Source organism: Bufo gargarizans, chromosome 3 (genome assembly GCF_014858855.1).
Source record: "Bufo gargarizans isolate SCDJY-AF-19 chromosome 3, ASM1485885v1, whole genome shotgun sequence".
Taxonomy (NCBI): Eukaryota; Metazoa; Chordata; class Amphibia; order Anura; family Bufonidae; genus Bufo; species Bufo gargarizans.
Genome location: NC_058082.1, coordinates 596,783,368 through 596,800,110, shown reverse-complemented (window position 1 = coordinate 596,800,110; position 16,743 = coordinate 596,783,368).

The window sequence follows — 16,743 nt, the reverse complement described above, 5'->3', positions numbered from 1 at the left end:
CCTGCGAAAAATTGCAAAGACTTTGCATCTATCATCATCAACTGTGCATAACATCATCCGAAGATTCAGAGAATCTGGAACAATCTCTGTGCGTAAGGGTCAAGGCCGTAAAACCATACTGGATGCCCGTGATCTCCGGGCCCTTAAACGACACTGCACCACAAACAGGAATGCTACTGTAAAGGAAATCACAGAATGGGCTCAGGAATACTTCCAGAAACCATTGTCAGTGAACACAATCCACCGTGCCGTCCGCCGTTGCCAGCTGAAACTCTACAGTGCAAAGAAGAAGCCATTTCTAAGCAAGATCCACAAGCTCAGGCGTTTTCACTGGGCCAGGGATCATTTCAAATGGAGTGTGGCAAAATGGAAGACTGTTCTGTGGTCAGACGAGTCACGATTCAAAGTTCTTTTTGGAAATCTGGGACGCCATGGCATCCGGACCAAAGAGGACAAGGACAACCCAAGTTGTTATCAACGCTCAGTTCAGAAGCCTGCATCTCTGATGGTATGGGGTTGCATGAGTGCGTGTGGCATGGGCAGCTTGCATGTCTGGAAAGGCAACATCAATGCAGAAAAATATATTCAGGTTCTAGAACAACATATGCTCCCATCCAGACGTCATCTCTTTCAGGGAAGACCCTGCATTTTTCAACAAGATAATGCCAGACCACATTCTGCATCAATCACAACATCATGGCTGCGTAGGAGAAGGATCCGGGTACTGAAATGACCAGTCTGCAGTCCAGATCTTTCACCTATAGAGAACATTTGGTGCATCATAAAGAGGAAGGTGCAACAAAGAAGGCCCAAGACGATTGAACAGTTAGAGGCCTGTATTAGACAAGAATGGAAGAGCATTCCTATTTCTAAACTTGAGAAACTGGTCTCCTCGGTCCCCAGACGTCTGTTGAGTGTTGTAAGAAGAAGGGGAGATGCCACACAGTGGTGAAAATGGCCTTGTCCCAACTTTTTGGGGATTTGTTGACACCATGAAATTCTGATTCAACATATTTTTCCCTTAAAATGGTTCATTTTCTCAGTTTAAACTTTTGTCCCGTGATTTATGTTCTATTCTGAATAAAATATTAGAAGTTGGCACCTCCACATCATTGCATTCAGTTTTTATTCACGATTTGTATAGTGTCCCAACTTTTTTGGAATCCGGTTTGTAGTTACAACTTACTAGCTACCACACTCTGGCTCTGGGCTGGCTGGGCGCTGGACTGCTGGTGCCGGACCTGACGTGGGCGTGGTGCTGCTCTCAGTGCTCTGCCTCTTCTTCTCTACTGCTGCCGCCTGCGCAGCTCCTCCTGTCCTCCTGGCTGTTTTGTCCCGCCTCCTGTCACGTACTGCTGCCACCTGCCGCTCCCTGCTCTGCTCTTAATCATCAGTATGTGGGCCAGGAGACTGGAGACAGTAAGAATAGAAAGTGGCCCGGCCACCGCTGCGCCTGCTGTGAATCCAGGGGCCCCCAGGCTGAACTGTTAGACAAGAATGAGAATCGAATCATTAACTAAGTTGAAAATAAACTTTCACACACACGCTGGGCACCGGGCCACTTGGCAGCCCAGGCCCCGAAGCAGCCGCTTCCCCTGCTTCCCCAGTAGTTACGCCACTGACACCTCCCCTGTGTACAGCTATCAGTGACTGACAGCTATCTCTGTACACACACTTACACAGGGAATGCTATCAATCACTGATAAGACAGGTCCCCTGTACAGATGAAGTCAGAAAGGGCAGAGTTAAAATTATAAATTAGAAGTTTTGCAGAATCCTTTCCCACAAAACTACACATCGGTCTGCTCAGCATCTCGTGCTCTATAACATGTTGCCTGCAGATTGCTCTGCATTTTGTGATGACAGTTCCTCTTACAGCCAATAAACTTACAGGACCTTGATCTCATGTTTTACCAGTAGGTGCATGCATGTAAAAAAAAAAGTAAAACAAGCTACTGCCTGCCCTTTAGGACACACTAATAAAATACCAACCAAGCAAAATAACAACACTTAACTTGAAAAACAAAGCCCACACAAATGTCCCCCCCCCCCCAAAAAAAAAAGTTCCAAAACACCAATATTGACCCTGGCTGCATTTCTTCCATTCTTTACACTCCATCTTTCAACAGACACATTAAAAACTCCTTTCTTCTGGTTTCCCGAGCCAAGAATTCACAAGCAACAACAAAAACCGCACTAACCTTAAACCCATTTTAGCAGGCAGATTTACAGCTCCATGGGCTCCCAATGAAGCGAGATTTTCATCTAAATATATATCGCATTAGAATTTGGGAATAACTTAGAAAACAATAATTAGGGGGACCAAAAAAGCAATAATGTGATGCAATGCTCCAATTAAAGACAGCATAAAACATTTCTAAAACATCATCTGACGCGTACTTGATGCCAGGGTCAGACTTGTCCACCATAGGACCAGAGGATGATCTGGTCGGCACAGGCTTGGAGACAATACTTTGGAGGCATTCACTTGTCATTAGGGTCCATTCCTTACCAGATGAGTCACAAATAATCTTTTAGATCTTAAAGATTACGACGTCGACCCAAGGAACTAAGGTTGATGCAAGGATGAAAAACCTAGATAATATCTTCACAAGTAATGAACATTAGAATTGTCCTGGTTTTTGTATTTATGTTTTCTTCTGTGGCTTTTTATGAGAAAGCTGGATGATAAAGAAGTAGGATGGAAAAAAGGATTCACACTCTTAAACTTGGTAAAGACTTAGATAGCATGGGTTTATTGACCAATTAAAATCACCTGGAGCATATGCCGTTTTCTGTGAGCGTTGAGGTCACACTATGGAGAAGAATATGGAGGTCAAGATATCAAAAGAATAAACCGCTGTCCCATCTCCAATGTGCAATTAAAAAATAGTTTTATTCACCGAACCTGCAAAGTTTCAACCCGTTTCAAGGCTTGAGAAAAACCTGTCCGGGGGTTGGATATGGTGCTGCAGTTTCTTCTTCTGTTGCTAGAATTGTAGAGACCCCAGACTGGAGCCTGGCACTGTGTGTGTGGTGGCCTGAAGGAAGGGTACTTTGGACTAGGGACATTTGCCCCAATTGCTACTATGCAAAGCCATCAACTCCCTGCTTTATTGCACTTTGAAAGGTTAAAGGGGTTATGCTGGAAATAATATTAATGACCTATCCTCAGGATAGTAGAAACACAAAAAAGGGGGGGGGTCAGCACATCCCAATGTGCAGGTGCACGTTGCTTGTGGCTGCAAATGTCTGGCAAACACATGGTGCAACAGCACTCTACAAACCAAAAGTAAAGTACAAAAATATATTACATTGCAAGTGCTATGCTAATAACTTAGAGATGCTTAGCAAATACATTTTGTACAAAATCATTTGAGCCCTTCTGCCGAACGCCAAGGCGACCTCCCCTGCCTCGCAGGCTGATTTTAATCAGACTGAGTACATAGTCTGCTCAGCATGCATGCTGGTACTTGTAGCCCCTGGATTCAATGAAGGCCATTTTGGCTCCACATAGACAAAAATCAAGGTGGCCCAGCATGCATGTGGGACCTGCACTTTCTGGATCCATGGTCGCTGTTATGGCACCCAACAGGTGAGTTTTAGTGTTAGGACCCTTCTTATAGAGGTCGCCTTGGCGTTCGGCAGAAGGGCTCAAATGATTTTGTACAAAATGTATTTGCTAAGCATCTCTAAGTTATTAGCATAGCACTTGCAATGTAATATACCTTTGTACTATCCTCAGGATAGGTCATCAATATCAGATCGGTGAGGGTCCGATACAGGGGGCCACCACTGATCAGCTGTAAGAGGCTGGGCGCTCCATAACACCGTGTCCTCTTCCTACATTAGTCACATGGTCTAGTTGCAGCTCAGCCCCATTAAAGTGAACGGGCTGAACTGTAATACCAAGCACTGCCACTATACAATGCACGGCGCCGTGCTTAGTAAGCTGCTGAGAGCTGGCCACGATCGGCGTGGGTGCCGAGACTCGCATCCCTGTCGATGTGATAGTGATGACCTATTCTGATAACCTTTAACTTGCACTATGATTTATGCTGTTGGTTACATTCATACTGTTTCATATTGTTGAACTACATTTATACGTTTATAGTAATATACTGTATCCTGTTCATTTGCACTATTAGGCTACATGTACAAGACAGTTAGAAATGTCTGTGCGACGGCCGTTTAGGTAACAGCTGTCACGCGGCCATTTTTAGCACCAATTAAAGTCAATGGGGCTTTTCACATGGCAGTTTTTTTTTTTCTTTACGCCCGTTAAAATGGGTACACTAGAACAATATGGCCTTTTAGGGGTTAAAAAAAATAAAAATACCTCATCCACTTGCACGCGCAGCTGCAGTCACTCCTCTCTCGATTGAAAAGTATCTGCGCTCAGCGTGATGACATCACCGCTCTCTTTCAACATTATTGCATGGTGACGTCATCACGCTGGGTGCAGGTCCTTTTCAAATCAAGAGAGAAGCGACTGTCTCTGCGCGGGCAAGTGTCAAGTGGATGAGGTGATTTCTTTTGCACTAGCATCCCAGTTTTTAACGGCCATTAGACGGGTGCACACCTGTCAAAAACTATCCATCTGGCCGTGAAAACAGCCAAGAATAAGATATGTTCTATTTTTTTATGCCGCTATTCACTGGCCGTTAAAAAAAAGGCCAGGTCAATAGTCCGATAGACTTTAATCAACAGGATCAACCCTATAAAACCAGACATACTGCCTGTTAGGGCTTATCATGCTGATTAAAATGATACCTTTCTTTTGTCTGTACGAAAAACTGCTGCAGAGAAATGTGAATTTTTATTCATATGAAAATGAGCATTTGGAGCACCAGAAGGCAGGGCTGAATCCTTGCCCCCTGTGCTCTGCACACTCCCCCTTCACTTGATTCACAGGGCTAAATAGCAGGCTGCGAGGGCAGAGCCCTGTCCAACAGCTGTGTGCTAGCAATATCATATCACTATGTACTATAGCTTCACCACACTGAGATCTGCTCAGAAAGCTAATATACGGTACAGACCAAAAGCTTGGACACACCTTCTCATTCAAAGAGTTTTCTTTATTTTCATGACTATGAAAATTGTAGATTCACACTGAAGGCATCAAAACTATGAATTAACACATGTGGAAATATATACATAACAAAAAAGTGTGAAACAGAAAATATGTCATATTCTAGGTTCTTCAAAGTAGCCACCTTTTGCTTTGATTACTGCTTTGCACACTCTTGGCATTCTCTTGATGAGCTTCAAGAGGTAGTCACCTGAAATGGTTTTCACTTCACAGGTGTGCCCTGTCAGGTTTAACAAGTGGGATTTCTTGCCTTATAAATGGGGTTGGGACCATCAGTTGCATTGTGGAGAAGTCAGGTGGATACACAGCTGATAGTCCTACTGAATAGACTGTTAGAATTTGTATTATGGCAAGAAAAAAGCAGCTAAGTAAAGAAAAACGAGTGGCCATCATTACTTTAAGAAATGAAGGTCAGTCAGTCCGGAAAATTGGGAAAACTTTAAAAGTGTCCCCAAGTGCAGTCACAAAAACCATCAAGCACTACAAAGAAACTGGCTCACATGCGGACCGCCTCAGGAAAGGAAGACCAAGAGTCACCTCTGCTGCGGAGGATAAGTTCATCCAAGTCACCAGCAGGTTAACAGCAGCTCAGATTAGAGACCAGGTCAATGCCACACAGAGTTCTAGCAGCAGACACATCTCTAGAACAACTGTTAAGAGGAGACTGTGTGAATCAGGCCTTCATGGTAGAATATCTGCTAGGAAACCACTGCTAAGGACAGGCAACAAGCAGAAGAGACTTTTTTGGGCTAAAGAACACAAGGAATGGACATTAGACCAGTGGAAATCTGTGCTTTGGTCTGATGAGTCCAAATTTGAGATCTTTGGTTCCAACCACCGTGTCTTTGTGCGACGCAGAAAAGGTGAACGGATGGACTCTACGTGCCTGGTTCCCACCGTGAAGCATGGAGGAGGAGGTGTGATGGTGTGGGGGTGCTTTGCTGGTGACACTGTTGGGGATTTATTCAAAATTGAAGGCATACTGAACCAGCATGGCTACCACAGCATCTTGCAGCGGCATGCTATTCCATCCGGTTTGCGTTTAGTTGGACCATCATTTACTTTTCAACAGGACAATGACCCCAAACACACCTCCAGGCTGTGTAAGGGCTATTTGACCATGAAGGAGAGTGATGGGGTGCTGCACCAGATGACGTGGCCTCCACAGTCACCGGACCTGAACCCAATCGAGATGGTTTGGGGTGAGCTGGACCGCAGAGTGAAGGCAAAAGGGCCAACAAGTGCTAAGCATCTCTGGAAACTCCTTCAAGACTGTTGGAAGACCATTTCAGGTGACTACCTCTTGAAGCTCATCAAGAGAATGCCAAGAGTGTGCAATGCAGTAATCAAAGCAAAAGGTGGCTACTTTGAAGAACCTAGAATATGACATATTTTCAGTTGTTTCACACTTTTTTGTTATGTATATATTTCCACATGTGATAATTCATAGTTTTGATGCCTTCAGTGTGAATCTACAATTTTCATAGTCATGAAATTAAAGAAAACTCTTTGAATGAGAAGGTGTGTCCAAACTTTTGGTCTGTACTGTATATATTACTGCTTTAGTCACAAGCACAATATATGATTATAAAGACATCAAGTAATAAGTATTAGCTTCTAAGTATAGAAGAAAGGTATCATTTTAATCAGCATGATGAGCCCCATCAGGCAGTATGTCTGGTTTAATAGGGTTTATCCTGGCGAGAGAGCCTTTTTAATTCGTTCTAAAAATGGCTGTGTGATGGGCGTTACTTAAACAGCCATCACACGGTCATTTTTTACTTTCATGTGCATGTAGCCTAATACAGAGAGACTTTATGACTTTTTACCTATGCAAAGTTTTGGAGGAAAAAATCTGACACACTGACCCTCTGGTTTATCTCTGAAGACTTTATGTCTGCAAAAGCTGCTTATTCATTCCCATTTGAAACTCTATACTAGTCTATGATAGACAGAAATAGTAACTGCTTTTGTTTAGGCTACATTCACACGATCGTACGTGTTTTGAGGTCCACAAAATGCGGATTCGCAAAACACCGATACCGACCATGTGCGTTCCGCATTTTGTGGAACGCACATGCCCGACCCTATAATAGAAATGTCTATAGGACATGCTCTATTTATTTTTATTTTTTTGTGGGGCCGCAGAACGGAACTACATACGCAGTGTGCTGTCCGCATCATTGAAATAAATGGGTCGTCTGAATGAGACCTTAGGGATTGCAGGCAAGAACAGGCATTTCTATCATAGGGCTGGACATGTGCGGTCCGCAAAACGCGGAACGCACATCGCCGTAATCCGTGATTTGCGGATCCAGAATACACTTATGGCCTTCTGAATGAGCCCTTACTCTGTGCTTCTTCACTTCACCCATTCCATTAGAAGGTTCCAGTTCAGCTAGAAACTGTATATAAGGAGAGCGGTCGGAGCATGTAGACAGGGTCAACAGAAGAAGGCAGGGCCTGCAATACCGTAGTGGAACACAGAATAGCGCCCCAGCAGAACCAAATACTACAGGGCAGCACAAAATGCTGCCGCCCCAACCACAGTATTCAACTGTATTACTGTTGAGTTCAGGAAGGCACCTGTGGCCGTTTAACATAAGATCATTATGCACCTGGCCTGCGGCCATCAGGAGAGCTTGTGTGGCCTCCTGGCCATCGTCCCACCGGTAATTTTCCATGTAGGGTCTATGGCCAATCTGCCTCTGGTCACCAGTAAGCCATCTGGATTACTGAGCCACAGACACTGGGCCACCAGCCTTTGGCCAGCGATCCAGGCTTCTGAGAGAGAGAAGGACAGCTAGCTCAGACCTTTCCTCAGCATGAAACCTTCTTCTGAAAGGGAGGAGACTGGAGAAGCCAGCTCAGTGCCTTTTGCATATTGTTTTGCACTTGAGTTCCTCCAGTAAAGAAGCACACTGGTTTACTACAGACCCTGACTCTCTGGGCTTATTTCCCATTGGGTGCACCACGCCTTAACATCTCTTCCGGAGAGCAGCAACACATGGTGACATCTCGACGCATTGGGACCACCCCAAACCCGGCCACTGCACATGCACCTTAATCAGGACAGGCAACAGCGAGGGCAGAGTATACATGTCATACTAGAGATTTATATGGAGGTCAGAATAATTGGTGGTGGGAGACAAAACGATAGACAAGGGAGTCTATGGAGGTAAGGACATACGGTGGTAAGGGTGGTGCTCATAATAGAGGAACATATTGAGGTTAGAACAAACTTTGGTGAGGTCAGGACAAAGAAGCGATGGTCACTCTATGGACAAATATATGGAGGTTGGGACAGATAGATGGTTGTCATTCTATACAGGAATATATGGAGGTCAGGACAGATAGGTGGTGGTCATTCTATAGAGGAATATATGGAGGTCGGGAGAGATAGATGGTGGTCATTCATTAGAGGAGTACATGGAGGTCAGGAAAGACTATATTAAGAGGGTGGACGTCACACTATAGATGAGAGTAATATATGGTCACAACAGAAAGTAGTGAGGGTGGTGGTCACATTGTAGAGGAGATGATTATATGGAGGTCTCTATGACGTGGGAATAGGGATAAGCAAGTTAATCTTGAAGGCACTAAGGGAGTATCATACTGCGTGGGGGCACTTAAGAGGAACATACAACATCAAGGACACTAAATCATCATCATACTGTGTGGGGAGCAATAAAGGTGCATTATCTGTGTCTGAGGGGCACTAACGGGGCATCATTACTGTCTTTTGGGCAGCTTTACTGTTGATGGAGTACTCAGGGACATCATTATTGTAAGGACCACTGAAGGGAAGTTCTTACTGTGTTGGAGCACTAAAGGGGCATCCTTACTGTACTATTACTGTGTGGCACACTGGGCGGGATTGTTCAGGGTAAGATGCATGGCTTAATGCACTACACATGCCACTTGTCTCCCTTTTCAAAATTGGGTGGTATATTCGATTTAAAACTTTTAATACTAAGGCCTCTTTACTACAGAGAAATAATATTTCTAGATTTATAAGACTACATAATTTGAAAATACTTTTGTTATTTCTTCTCGTTGACTACCAATATTTCTTCTGTCCCACAATCCTTTGCCTCATTGGCAAACCATGGAAATATTTTGGACCTTGAGATGTGTAAATGTTTTTATTCTCTTGTGTACAGAGGAGGTCTCTGGACTTTTCTGAATGCACAATAAATGCTTTGTGCCTCTGGTATACATAATAATCCCATTGTTCCAATACATTTAGAAAATGACTTTTTGTTATGTATTGGTTAAACACTTCCAGAAGCGCAGTCCATGAAGTGATTTTATGCTCCATACCAAAACAGTCATGGAAAGTAATCTGGGGTTACTGAATGCCTGCAGAAATTTATATGAAACCATACCAGTGTGAGTCTGAATATGTACCACAGGAACAATCAGAAGAAGGCCCCCATCATGATTCCAACCCTACTGAATCTCCTCTGCAATGTAGAGCCTAGCAGCAGAGGAAATCCATCAATGCAGCTACAAGATCCTGAGATGTCCATAGGGCTGTGGAGTCAGAAGATGTAACAACGCCAGCTTAAAAATATATTAAGTTATTAATATTGCGTAATTAGGTTTTGTACAAATTTAGACAAGTTTAGAAATGTTAATCATAAATATATTTTATGTTTGATCAATTTAGGGCCTTTATTTATCAAATACAGTGATAATCAGGGCATTCTTCTGGTGATAGATAATCAGTTCCCATCTCTCCTTATACTATAAACAGTGATAAGCAGGGTGTTCTAGTGATGATAGATAATCAGTTCTCACCTCTCCAGTCCCTTATACTATAGACAGTGATAATCAGTTTTCTCCTGTTCATTATACTATAGACAATGATAAGCAGGGTGTTCCAGTGGTGATCATCAGTTGTCACCTCTCCTGTGTTCTCCCCTGTCCATTATACTATAACCAGTGATAAGCAGGGTGTTCTAGTGGTGATAGATAATCAGCTCTCCCCTCTTTGTTTTCTATCCTGTCGTTATGTTATAAACAGAGCAGGAAGACTGCATTAAAGGGGTTTTCTGGGAATAAATAACTTTTCACAGGTGCCCGTAGCCTGCCTCCGCTTTGGAAAGTATCATACTTACCTGCTATCAGCAGCTCCGTTCCTACGGAGGGCTGAATATGCAATTGTCTGATCGCTTCTCCCATAGACTGCAATGATTTAACATTGCAGCCTATAAGAAATGTATTTTGCTCCTCCTCTGTAAAACAGCAGGTACCCATCATCTCAGCGGGCGCCATGTTTCAAGTACAGACCTCTACCATATATACACAGAGGTCGTCCTTAAATGGTTTCTGTCACCAGAAATACCTAAATTAAACTGGCTGACATTAGCGATGTGCTAATGTCAGCTGAACCTAACTAACCTATTCCTAGTTTTATCCAGAAACCCTTTAAAGACAGAAACCCTTTAGAGAGAAGCTGTTACCATGATTCTGGACCGTTATCTGCAGTCATACATGAGTAGTACTACACATATGGAGTCCAGATCACCATTTATTTTTATTTTTTCCTACACCCCCCATTCCCTTGCTCTCAGAACTCAAAGCTGCACTGATATACAATCTGGACGGCTGTGCCAACATAATGGAAAGGACTCGGGTGCGCATGCACAGCAGTCCTGAGAATGCAATTCAGCGCAGCTTTAAACACTAGCAACGGGGGGAACAAGTGGCAGTAGGAAAATAAAAAGTAGCAATCTAGACTCCTTATCTGTAGTACTAATCATGTATTACAGCAGATAATAGTTCAAAATTGTGGTGACAGATTGCCTTTAAGGGGTTAATCTGCAATTGCCACTAGGGGGAGCTCACTACTTACAGGTGAATACAATGAGGGCAGCTGTAGAAATCCATAAGCAGTGAGCAACACCAAGTGGTGGCTGGAAGCAGCAAGAATGTTTCTTCTCTGCTTTTGCACAATTCCAACTTTTTAGAAGGGTCTCTCAAAAAAAAAAAAAAAGCTGATCATAAGACTCATCAACTGTTATCTACCTGTCTGTAAGCTTTCAAATTCTCTGCAGCGCCGCCACAGGGGAAGTTAAGGATTACACAGTGTCCATTCAATAGGTTGTCTGTGTAATGCATGACAAGACAGGTCCTCCAGAGCAAGAGACCCCCTGCAGTTCATACACACACAATTTTGAGTTTCTTTTTTTTTGGTCAATTGCTGTCTTTTTTTTATTTTTTACAATACTTTTATTTTTTCAGAACTGTCAAAAATATAAGTGGTTTTCTAAAATGTTATCTTTTAAATTGGCACAGAGCAGGGAGCTGTAAAAAACTAAACAAAATAAAAACGTTCCCCACCTTTTAAATGCCGTGCCACTGCTCTGGTGGGCTTCCAGCGGTCACGTGAACAATGAACGCGATGGCATTTCTGCAGGCCCAGCAAGGACTAAAGAAATGGGGTTGGCATGATGGGTTCTTTAAAAAAGTTAAAAGGTTTTCTTTATTTTACTCAGTCTCCTGCATTTTGACAATTTTAAAAAAAAAATTGGAAAACCACAAACAGCGGTGACTGGGTTCATATCCGACCAGGGACAACAACTGCACAGAGTTTGTACGTTCTCCCCGTTTTTGTGTGCGTTTCCTCTCAAGTTCCCAAAATATACAAATAGGCATATTAAATTGACCCTCGTGTACGTTGTCTGTTGGGGTCCAGCACCTATATGGCAACCTCCGACTTCCCAGGGAGTCGCCCGGCCACACAACTACCCCTGCGCTTTCAGTCACTGAGAGAAAAGCGCATTGCAAATGTTTGTCATTACCAGAATACTTTGCGAAAAGACGATGTATTATTTGTGATGCAGCCCCCTCTAGTGGTAATACGCGGTATAGCATGTTAGTTACATTGGATAATATTAATATTGCTAATAACACCGACGTATTCCGCAGCGCAGAGGCGGCCATCACACATAGCAATCCCCGATGGAGCACACAATCTAATTTCTCTATCTCAGATACACATACTAACTGTGGGAGGAAAGCAGAGCACACACAGACACAGTCATCATGCCGTTAGTCTGATGACTGTTCTGCTGACCAGTACCTGCCCTGGGAACACGGGCACACCAACCCCCTTTCTCCAACACTAAAGGTGCAACCAGCGGAATCACAAATCTGTCAATTGCTCCTTTCTTTAAAAATAAAACCAAAAACACTTGTTTCTGCCTTAAAATTAATCCTATAATATGGTGGAATACTTCTGTAGTGTTTTGTATCAGTATCAGACTGTCAGCAAGGGGAGGGGGCGATGGGATGAGAGAGCCCTCTCTAACTACTTAGATGGAATCTAAGGGGGTTAAATTACTGGGATGGGAGTTAACTCTGATCCCGGCAGGGAGCTGCATAATTCAGCCATCACCCCGAAGTGATTACAGAGCCGTACTATTAAAATCACTTTGATTTAACCCCTTCCCGGCATCTGCTGTACATGTACGGCGGATGTAGGGTCTTTAAGGTGGCACCCACTCTGGAGCGGAGCAAGCACCATAGCTAACGGGTGACTGCTTTTTCACAAAGCCGACACCCAGGGATAATGTCAGCGATCAGTGGTAATGCTGCTCCCAGACATTTAACCCCATGTGACCACACCACCTGAAAGGCAAAGAATCCGTAAGCGATATCTGGGCAGGACGCCTTCCCCTGGCTGAGATCGAGGAAGGCGTTGAAGTAATAGACCAGAGCCTGTACCAGGCAGGCAGCACTGCACTGCAATATACTAATCTTTGTATACTCTAATGGATAAAATTCCATTACTTTATACAAATTGCAATCCAATGATTGCATGTTAGGGACAATGGGAGGCCTTAAAAAACAGTATCCTGAACAGGGAAACGTAACGGAAAAAAAATAACTATGGCTCATTTGCTAAAATAAGATTAAATAAAAAGTGATCAAAAAGTCCTACACAACCAAAAAATGAAATTTCGATACCCAATCGATACTTTTGTACTGGTTTCGATACGATACTGGGATTTCCATTTTTTTCTATATTGGGCTGCGCTGCTGCACAGTCTAGTATCACAAAACATGAGCGCGCTGCTGTCAGCGCGCTCCAAGTTCCCTCAGCAGCAAAGGGGAGAAGGAAGCAGTCTCTCCCTCCCCCCCCCCGTGCCGCTGCTGCCAATGAGGAGAAACGGGAGGAGGAGGGGCGGGCGCACTGCGCCACCAATGAAAGTTAACTTCTAATACAAATACAGGAGGCAGCAGAGTCACATAGCCGGCGCCCTGCCTCTATGACAGGGCGCTGCGATCAGCCGCAGTTAACCCCTCAGGTACCGCACTATGTGATTCTGCCGGCACCGCCTCCTGTATGAAAGGTTAACTATCATTGGTGGTGCAGTGCGCCCTCCCCCCCAGAATTAAAAACATTAGTGGCGCAGTGCGCCCTTCAACACCCCCCTCCCCCAGTATTAAAAACATTGGTTGCGCAGTGTGCCCTCCCCAGTATTAAAGTCATTGGTGGCAGTGGCCACAGGGTCCCCTCCTCCTCATTGGTGGCAGTGGCAGCTTCTGATCAGAGCCCCAGCAGTGTAATCCTGGGGCTCCGATTGGTTACAATGGCAGCCAGGACGCTACTGAAGCCCTGGCTGCCATGGTCAGCTCCCTACTGCCGTGTGCACTATGCACAGGGCAGCAGGGAGAGTGTGAAGTCCTATTCACCCTGATAGAGCTCTATTAGGAGTAAATAGATAAGGGATTAAAAGATCCCAGGTTCTAGCACCTAAGGGGGGAAATGGTTAATAAACAGTAAAAAAAAAAAAAAAAAGTTTAAAATAAAACCCCAAAATATTAAGTATAAATCACCCCCCTTTCCCAATTTTACATATAAAATATATAAACAATAAATAAACATATCACATATTGCCATGTCCGAAAACTCCAAACTATTAAAATATTTAAAAAAATCTTCTATGTGGTTAATGCCAGAACTGAAAAAAAAATAAAAAAAATAATAAAATTGCGCAATTCGCGATTATTTAGTCGTCACCTTGTCCTCCTAAAAAATAGGATCAGACTGTTTCGATTATGAGCCGGACGTTCCATAAAATGCGGAATGCACTCGGCTTTTTTGGGCGTTTTATTTTTTTTGCATGGTATCGAATGGTATCGAGTATCGCAATACTTTTTCATGGTATCGAAACCGAATAAAAATTTTGTTATCGAAACAACCTTACTACAGATCATCCTGCAAAAAGTGGGCCCTCACAAAGCTCTGCAGAAGTTAAAGAGGTCAGAATAACGCAAAGAAAAAGTGTATTTTTTACCAAAGTTTTACCACATAGTGAAGGCCATAAAAACAAAACCCCTAAACAGAGGTCACACTATATTTTTTCCTGGAGTAATATTCCTCCTGTGTGTCTTTTTCTGAGGTGAACTGTACTTTTTAGGGACACCATTTTGGGGACATATTACCCTTTTTGGGATGGTAATGGGAAAAAAGAAGTTCCGCCACTGCGTTTTACATTTCAAATTTACGACATTACTAGCATGTTACCGTTATTCTCTGGGTCAGAACATGTTGTTATGTCGGTGCATACCAAGAATCATTCATTTTTAGATCTTCGTATGAGGGCTTCATTTCTGGGGGGGGGTTAAAAATGTAGATATCTTTGGGACATGGGAGTGTGAGTGTGAGTGTGTGTGTGTTTTTTTTTTTACTTTATTAACCCTTTCATGACAGGGCCTAAAAAAGGCCAGAATATCCAGGCAACTTTTTGCAATTTTGTACACGTGGTGGATAGTGACCCTAACTTTTTTTTTTTTTTATTTGTTTGTCAACTTGCAGGATGACAGGCCGAACTGGATGGACAAATGTCTTTTTTCGGCCTTATGTACTATGTTACCAAAATAATTTTTGCTATTTTTTTTTTTACTTGACACTTAGGGCTTTTTATTACAGTTTTTAGAGTTTTTTTTATTTTTTCATTTTTTAGGTTTAATTTGGGGGGAAACTGGTAATTCTTATAAAAAAGTTTATATTTTTTTTAAATTAAAGCTTTTTATTCCTTAAATATTAAAACTGACACAAAAATGTATTATTGCAATGGGTTCTCTATTTTGTGATGACCATTTTGATATACAACATGTATAGGTTTAAGTGAACGGGGTAACTATGATGGCTTCCGTTAGTGACGGCATTTTAAAATTTATTTTTTTACTTTTTTTATTTGTATTTTTTATTATTATTGATTTTACTTATATTTTAATTTATTGGCACATACCATATTTTTTGCTTTATAAGAAGTGGGGGGGAAATGACTGTGCGTCTTATAAAGCAATTATGGAAGCGCTCACTAGTAATTGGAAGCGCTTGTAATATTCACCCTCCCGGTCTTCATTCCTGGGGCCAGCACTGCACTGTCCTGAACCCGTACAGCGTCAGGACCTGACGCTGCACTCAGTCAGACGACAGTGCAGCGCGGGCCGGAGAAGACATGGGAGCGCGACTGCTGCAGGAAATGGAGAGGAGCCGCGACGCAGGAGAGGTAAGAGAAGTTTTTTATTTTATTCTGATGGGAGGTCTGATGGGGGTTCTGGCAAGGAACTCTGATTGGGGGGTCTGACAATGAGGGCTGATTTGAGGTCCGATAGGGGTCTGGTCTGAAATAAAGGGCTTATCTGAGGTCTGATGGGGGTCTCACATTGAGTGCTGATATGCGGTCTGAAATAAAGGTCTGATGGGGGGGGGGGGGGGTCTGACAACGAGGGCTGATTTGAGGTCTGGTCTGAAATAAAGAGCTTATCTGAGGTCTGACGGGGTCTCACATTGAGTGCCGATATGAGGTCTGATGGGGGTCTGAAATAAAGGGCTGATAAAAGGTCTGATGGGGTCTGACATGGAGGGCTGATATGTGGGTCTGATGTGATGTCCTGATATTTATGGGGGTCTGATCTGATAGGAGGTCTGATGAAAAATATTTTCTTCTTATTTTCCTCCTCTAAAACCTGGGGTACGTCTTATCATCGGGTGCGTCTTCTAAAGCGAAAAATACGGTTAATATGTCCCCCAGGAGGTCAGTAAAAGACTTCTGGAAGACACTGACTTTTTTTCAGTTTCCATTGTAACTGGGGCATCCCCAGGAGCCCCAGTTATAGGGGAAAACAGCCCCCTTTGGGGGCATTGCACACAGGCAGAGCTGATCAGGGTCTCCTTAGACCCTGCAGCTCTGCTCCTGCCCTGAGACACCCGGCGGTCACTTGACCACCGGGACTAACAGAGGAAGCGGCTCAGCCGGTTAGTGCTTGAGCGTTTTTAGTCCTTGAACGTTTATATACGCGCTACCTGCACAACTTATTTAGTCATTGGGCAGTCGGGAAGGGGTTAATCTATAACTATTTTTTAGTCCCTCTAGGAGACATCACTTGTATAATGCAGTGGTATTCTCACATATCCCAAAAAAGATGGCAGCGCAGCATACTGGAGTGCCATTTTGTCACAGCACTCCATGACCAGTGACTGGATTTACATAGACCCGTCCATTATGTAATGTAATGGATTTACATAGACCCGTCCATTATGTAATGTAACATGTTATTGCATGCTATCCATTACACCCCTTCCCCATACAATATCCATTTAGTGTCTGCATGGCATAACTAGCTAA